We start from the raw sequence: 7,311 nt of genomic DNA on the forward strand, positions 1-7,311 counted from the left end.
ACAGTATAGAGATTCCTTGAAGTGTCAGAAGAAAAGAAGAATAGAAGGAGGAAGTGGAGAAGAGGGGAAGAATTTTCGAAAATAAATTAAAAAAATTTTGAAATAATTAAAAAGAAATTTAAAAATTTGATTGAGATTTTCGAAAACTAAGATTGGGAAAGAAATCAAGTGATTTTTTGAAAAAGATTTTGAAATCAGAAATTAAAAAGATATGATTGAAAATTAATTTTGAAAAAGGGTGTGATTGAAAAGATATGATTGAGAAGATATGATTGAAAATCAAATTAAAGAGAGAAAGTTTTAAAACTAAAGTTGATTACTTGACTAACAAGAAATTAGAAGATATGATTCTAAAATTTAAAATTTGATCCTTTCTTAATAGGCAAGTAACAACTTAAAAATTTTTGAAGTAAATCTTGAATTGAAGCAAGGATTTTTGAAAATAGTAAAAATAAATATAAAATGGAAAGAAATTGATTTTGAAAGAGATATGATTGAAAAGATATGATTTGAAAAAGATTTGATTTTGAAAAACTATGAAAACTTGAAAAAAATGTGAATTAAAAACAAAATCTTCTCTCTAGTGTCATCCTAGCGTTTAACGCCCAAATCTCTACCTTTTTGGGCGTTAAACGCCCAGCCAGGTACCCTGGCTGGCGTTTAAATGCCAGTTTTTCTTCTTCACTGGGTGTTTTGAATGCCCAGCTTTTTCTGTTTGATTCCTCTGCTAAATGTTCTGAATCTTCAATTCTCTGTATTATTGACTTGAAAAGACATAGTTTTAAAAAAAATATTTTTGAATTTTTGATGATGGGAATCAATAAAAAAATGCAACTAAGATCAAATAAACAATGCATGCAAGACACCAAACTTAAAAGTTTGTATACTAAGGACTATAACAATGTAAAAATGCATGTAAGAAATAACAAAACGTACAAAACAAGAGAATTTGAAGATCAAAGCAATGAAATCATCAAGAACAACTTGAAGATCAATGAAGAACAATATGTATAAATTTTCAAAAATTAGAAGGATAAAGACATGCAATTGACACCAAACTTAAAATTAGACAATAGACTCAAACAAGAAACATAAAATATTATTGATTTTATGATTTTAAATTTTTTTTGAATTTTTTTCGAAAATTATATGGAAAAGAAAATAAAGAGAATCAAAACTTTTAATAAGAATTCCAGGAATCATGCAATGTTAGTCTAAACCTTCAGTCTAAAAAGATTAGACATGTTTGGCCAAGCTTCAGCAGGACATTACATTCAGCAGCTAAATTGATGAGAATCAATCAGCTTTTGTGATGATAAGAACATCACCTTGAAACTCTAGAATTCATTCTTAAAAATTCTGAAAAGTACCTAATCTAAGCAACAAGATGAACCGTCAGTTGTCCAAACTCGAACAATCCCCGGCAACGGCGCCAAAAGCTTGGTGCACAAAATTGTGATCATCAACAATGGTGCCAAAAACTTGGAGCTCTCAAACGTGAATCACACTTTGTCACAATTCCGCACAACTAACCAGCAAGTGCACTGGGTCGTCCAAGTAATAAACCTTACGTGAGTAAGGGTCGATCCCACGGAGATTGTCGGCTCGAAGCAAGCTATGGTCATCTTGTAAATCTCAGTCAGGCGGATTCAAATGGTTATGGAGTTTAAGGTGATGAAAATAAACATAAAATAAAGATAGAGATACTTATGTAATTCATTGGTGGATTTCAGATAAGCGTATGAAGATGCTTTGTTCTCCTTGAACCTCTGCTTTCCTATTGCCTTCTTCCAATCATTCATATTCCTTTCCATGGCAAGCTTTATGTTGGGCATCACCATTGTCAATGGCTACATCCCGTCCTCTCAGTGAAAATGGTCCTGATGCTCTGTCACAACATCGGCTAATCAGCTGTCGGTTCTCGATCATGTCGGAATAGGATCCATTGATCCTTTTGCGTCTGTCACACGCCCCACAATCGCAAGTTTGAAGCTCGTCACAGTCATCCCTTCCCAGATCCTACTCAGAATACCACAGACAAGGTTTAGACATTCTGGATCTCAGGAATGGCCGCCAATAATTCTAGCCTATACCACGAAGGGTTCCAATCTTAGATTAGAAACCCAAGAGATATGCATTCAAGCCATTGCTAGTAGAATAGAGGTGGTTGTCAGGCACATGTTCATAGGTGAGAATGGTGATGAGTGTCACGGATCATCACATTCATCAATTTGAAGAACGAATGAATATCTTAGAGAAGAAGTAGGCGTGAATTGAATAGAAGAACAATAGTACTTTGTATTAATTCATGAAGAACAGCAGAGCTTCACACCTTAATCTATGGTGTGTAGAAACTCCACCGTTGAAAATACATAAGAACAAGGTCTAGGGATGGCCGTGAGGCCAGCCCCCAAACGTGAAAAGGTCTATCAAAAGTATGAGTCAAAGATAGATGAAAATACAATAGCAAAAGGTCCTATTTATAGAAAACTAGTAGCCTAGGGTTACAAAAATAGGTAATTAATGCAGAAATCTTCTTCTGGGTCCACTTGGTGTGTGCTTTGGCTGAGCATTGAAGCTTCCATGTGTAGAGACTTTTCTTGGAGTTAAACACCAGCTTTTGTGCCAGTTTGGGCGTTTAACTCCAGCTTTTGTGCCAGTTTTGGAGTTAAACGCCAGAATTCTTGAGCTGACTTGGAACGCCTGTTTGGGCCATCAAATCTCAGGAAAAGTATAGACTATTATATATTTCTGGAAAGCCCAGGATGTCTACTTTCCAACGCAATTGAGAGCGCACCAATTTTGCTTCTGTAGCTCCAGAAAATCCACTTTGAGTGCAGGGAGTTCAGAATCCAACAGCATCTGCAGTCTTTTTTCAGCCTCTGAATCAGATTTTTGCTCAGGTCCCTCAATTTCAGCCAGAAAATACCTGAAATCACATAAAAACATACAAACTCATAGTAAAGTCCAGAAATATGATTTTTAAATAAAAACTAATAAAAACATAATAAAAACTAACTAAAATATACTAAAAACATACTAAAAACAATGCCAAAAAGCGTATAAATTATCCGCTCATCAAGTATACACATGAAAATTTGCAGGTGAACCAGACAGAGGTTGCACATTTACTGCAACATTGGGGTAAGAGACACATAAGCTACATTTCCCTCTCTCTTGTTTTTTCTTTTTTTGATTCTTTTCCCCCTTCCTTTGGCAATTAAAACAACATATTGAACATAGAAATATTCATTGGAGAAAGTGTGAGATGTGAAAGCAAAGTCCTATAAAGCCAAAATAGGGAAATTTGTCCATATACAATAAAACAAATCAGGTACTATGTTAGTGTTGTGTGATTACCTCCCCATTTCACTGGATCCAACCGGAACGCTTCCAAGGCACGCTTCTGGCGTAGTGTTTCAGCCATGTCAATATACCTGAAATAAGAAAGATCAGAAATCATTGAATTGATTCAATATTTCAATGTGACACTCCTATAGAAGAAAGCGAAAGAGTGACATACTCATTTTCACTATAGTATTTGGCACCAGGATATCCCTCACTGTATTTGTTTGTCATGACAGACCCTACAGCTTCCATCACAGAGACAGAGGTGAAATTTTTTGAGGGTATGAGTTCCAGCCCCTTCACAAACACGTGCTATGCAAATCAGTAAAGCACTAACCGAGAACATATTTACAAATCAAAACCGCGAAGAGAATGAAAATTTGTATACACGGATGTAAGAAAAAATTGAAGAAATTACATGAAGACCTTACCCCCAATTTATGCAAACAAGGAAGAAAATCAAAACCTAAAATTACAGAAATAGAAGTAGTAACAATTTGCAAAATGAAATATGAGTAATTAAAAGAAGAGAATGTGAATTTGTATATAAACCTAATTCAACGAAGATGGAGAAGGAGAAGCTTCACAGAGGACAACACGGTGGAGCAGGAAAAATCACACAGCAGATCCATCAATTGAAGTGAAACATACCTTTGGTAGCACAGTGCACTGTGATCTAGTTCTTGTAGTATCAAAGGCATGAGAAGCCGCAGTAGTAACTAAAGCTGACAATCCAGCAGTAATACTAACAAATAAAGGAGACAAGGGATCAACTTCTTCATCTGACCTGAGTCAAGAGAAGCACATTTGAACAAAAAGGGTAACTAGATTAAATTAGGAGTCAAAAATAAAAAAATACCAAGCACAAAAGGTTTGAAGTTCAGATCACAAATTTCTATAATGACCAAACTAGAGATGCATGGTTCACAGGCATTAATCAAGGGAAATGGTGGACAAAATTGAAACCGAAACTTTGCAAAAAATCAAAATTCAAAAACCAAGCTTTATCCTACTAAGTGGAAATGTTTATGTGTTCAATGAATGATAGTGGAGTGACTATCAAAAACCAAACAATCAGGCATCGGCTTGAACACAAAAACCTTTTTCTACTGGCTCCGAGTAAAGATTTCAAATTTAATAGCTCAATTATGAAAGCCCTAACTTGTGAGTTAGAAGTAAATCTATATATTAATATATAAACAAAAAGAAAGAGAGTAAGAGGGTAAAATACCTGTGCAGAAGACTCTAAATAGCTTTTTATTTTGTGCTGCTAGTTTTAGAACTTCAAAGATAACCCTTGAAAATCCATAGACTAAAATTGTACAGTTTTATGAAGAGGGACATATAGTCATTTGGAACAAAGCAATACTAATTTCTTATGTGAGTATTTCCTAAAAAGCTGAATCATAAAATGCTACTTACCACACAATTGATTTGCAGAAAAAATATAGGAATTACCCTTATAAAAGGTAGTGATGATTTCATAGACCCCAAATCAAGCTCCGAGACCAAGAATCCTTCCTAATTAAAAAATCCGGTATTGAAGCTCTTGGACAGTGACAATCTTGTGTTAAGAAATGAAGGGGAATCAAATCCAAAGGCCTATTTGTGGCAAAGCTTTGATTATCCTACAAATACATTCTTGCCAACCATGAAGTTGGGAAGGGACCTCCGAAAAGGTTTAGACTGGCACATAACTTGTTGGAAGAGTCCAAATGATCCATCCCCTGGAGACTTTTCTCTTGGTTTAGTTGTAAGGGATTATCCAGTCTATTACATGATGAATGGCACACAAAAAGTATATTGCTCTGAACCTTGGAATGGCCTTTACTTCAGTGGATTCCTAGATCTATCCTTTACATATATTTTTGAAGACAGTTTTGTCATAAACAAGGATGAGATATCCTATAGTTATAACACCAAGGTTGATTCTATCATTGGAAGAGGTGTAATAAGTCAAACAAGTCAATCTCTTACAAGTTATTTATGGTATGACAATCTTCAAAATTGGAAAATTTCTAGATCAACGCCAGGTGATATGTGTGATAAATATGACCTTTGTGGAGCCCATGCTTATTGCAGTGTAGCAAAATCAAAGCATGTCTGCCAATGCTTTAAAGGGTTCAGTCCAAAGTCACCAGAAGAATGAAACTCAAACAACTCCTCACAAGGATGCATTCGCGACGATCCATTAAGCTGCAATGTCACAAGCACTGATGTTTTTGTCAAATATACAGGCTTGAAAGTGCCAGATACTCAGCATACTAAGCTGCATGAGAATATTAATTTAGATGAATGCAGAAATCTATGTTTGAAGAACTGCTCTTGTATGGCTTATGCCAATTCAGACATAAGAGGAGGAGGCAGTAGATGCGCCATGTGGTTCGGTGATCTAATTGACATCAAACTATTTCAAAAAGGTGGTATTATGCCAATTGGAAGGAATTAGCAGACAAAAGACTTAATGGAGAGTACAATGAGAAAGAACTGCTGAGATTGATAAGACTGGGAATCGCATGCACCCGCTGTGACCCACAATTAAGGCCAAGCATGAGGAAAATTGTAAGCATCCTTGATGGCAAGGACAGCTTACTCATCGAACCGAACAAAGAGAGGAGGGAAGAATGGAGAAAAAGAAATGCAATTTCTTTGTCACTCATTAGGAGAATCCAAGCTCTAGGAATACAGTAAGAAGTTACAGAACACAATGGAGTAACCAAAATGGAAACTAAATTTTGTAAAACATACATTTTCTTCTTTGTCTCTCCATGTTTTATCTATTCTATAAGTTTATTGTCTATGAAGGTTGTATATAACAGAAAGTTTGATGTATCAGTGTTACTTTGTGATGAAGCAGGACTCAGACTACATATATCTATCTATACACATCCTTTTTCTTTTTCTTTTTTTTCTTGATTCATTGCCACAATCAAATTCTGTATCTATCCAACACACTTTTAAGAAAATGAAAAACTTTACACTCAAACATTCAACATGATAGAAATTAAAACAATCCTTTTAGAAGTATATCTGTTCTTACACAATGCATCATGCATCTATTCATCTGCATCAATTCCAACTCATTTGATGAAACCGAAGAGGAACTCCCTGATAGTGACTTGTCCATTATTGTCCCAGTCCACTTCTTCTACAAGGATGAGACAACCAAAAAGGGATGTCAAAGTAGGTAATAACAATATTGTTGTATATTTTAATGTATATTTTATCATCCAAAACAGCATGCACGACAAACAGCGAAGGTTCAAGCTCCAGCTTACCAGCTTCAATCTTTGCCAGATCTAATACCTGGTTTATAAGTGACACTAAAGCTTTTTCACTTTCCTGAGCCATTCTCACATACTCCACTTAGTATTTACAACCTAAAACACAAACACACTATCAAAACCTCACAGCACATTGAAAAAATAAGAAAATCAAAATACACAGTTTTACTTTTCTCCAATAATAACAAATTCAAAAAAGCTTAAAAACCAGTACCAAATGAATAACAACGAAAATCACAAGGAATTTATATCCACGTATTCACGCACTCTCATGTTTCAATCGAATTGGTAAAAAATCTAGCAAAGGAGAGAAAATATTCATACTTTTGAACCCTAGAATGTGAAAAGTAGCGAGCTGACCTGCTGATCCAGAACAAAAAGGGAGACACTGAAGGAGGAAGCCGGAGGAGATCGTCGCTGGAGGAGACATCAGAGGAGGGAGATCGTCGCTGGAGGAGACGTCGGAGGAGGGAGATCATCGCTGGAGCAGACATCGCAGGAGGAGATCATCGCTTGAGCAGACATCGCCGGAGGAGATCGCTGTTGAGGAGATCTTCGCTGGAAGAGATATCACCGGAGAAGATCGCCGTCGAAGAGAACGCAGGAGGAGATCGCGTAGTGTTTCAACTTTTTGCTCGAACACGGTGATACAGGGTAGCGTTTTTGAAATGAGGGTTTG

The 7,311-nt window shown here is 35.9% G+C and overlaps 1 long non-coding RNA gene across 1 annotated transcript; it reads right to left on the reverse strand.

The window, feature by feature from the left end:
* Window positions 1-5,340: 5,340 nt before the first annotated feature.
* On the reverse strand, window positions 5,341-7,020 carry LOC140179817 (uncharacterized). Its single transcript, XR_011873638.1, has 3 exons — window positions 6,627-7,020; window positions 6,389-6,496; window positions 5,341-5,544 (listed from the first exon to the last, which is right to left on the reverse strand). It is a non-coding gene; the product is annotated as an uncharacterized lncRNA (long non-coding RNA).
* Window positions 7,021-7,311: the final 291 nt, after the last annotated feature.

Source organism: Arachis hypogaea, chromosome 16 (genome assembly GCF_003086295.3).
Source record: "Arachis hypogaea cultivar Tifrunner chromosome 16, arahy.Tifrunner.gnm2.J5K5, whole genome shotgun sequence".
Taxonomy (NCBI): domain Eukaryota; kingdom Viridiplantae; phylum Streptophyta; class Magnoliopsida; order Fabales; family Fabaceae; genus Arachis; species Arachis hypogaea.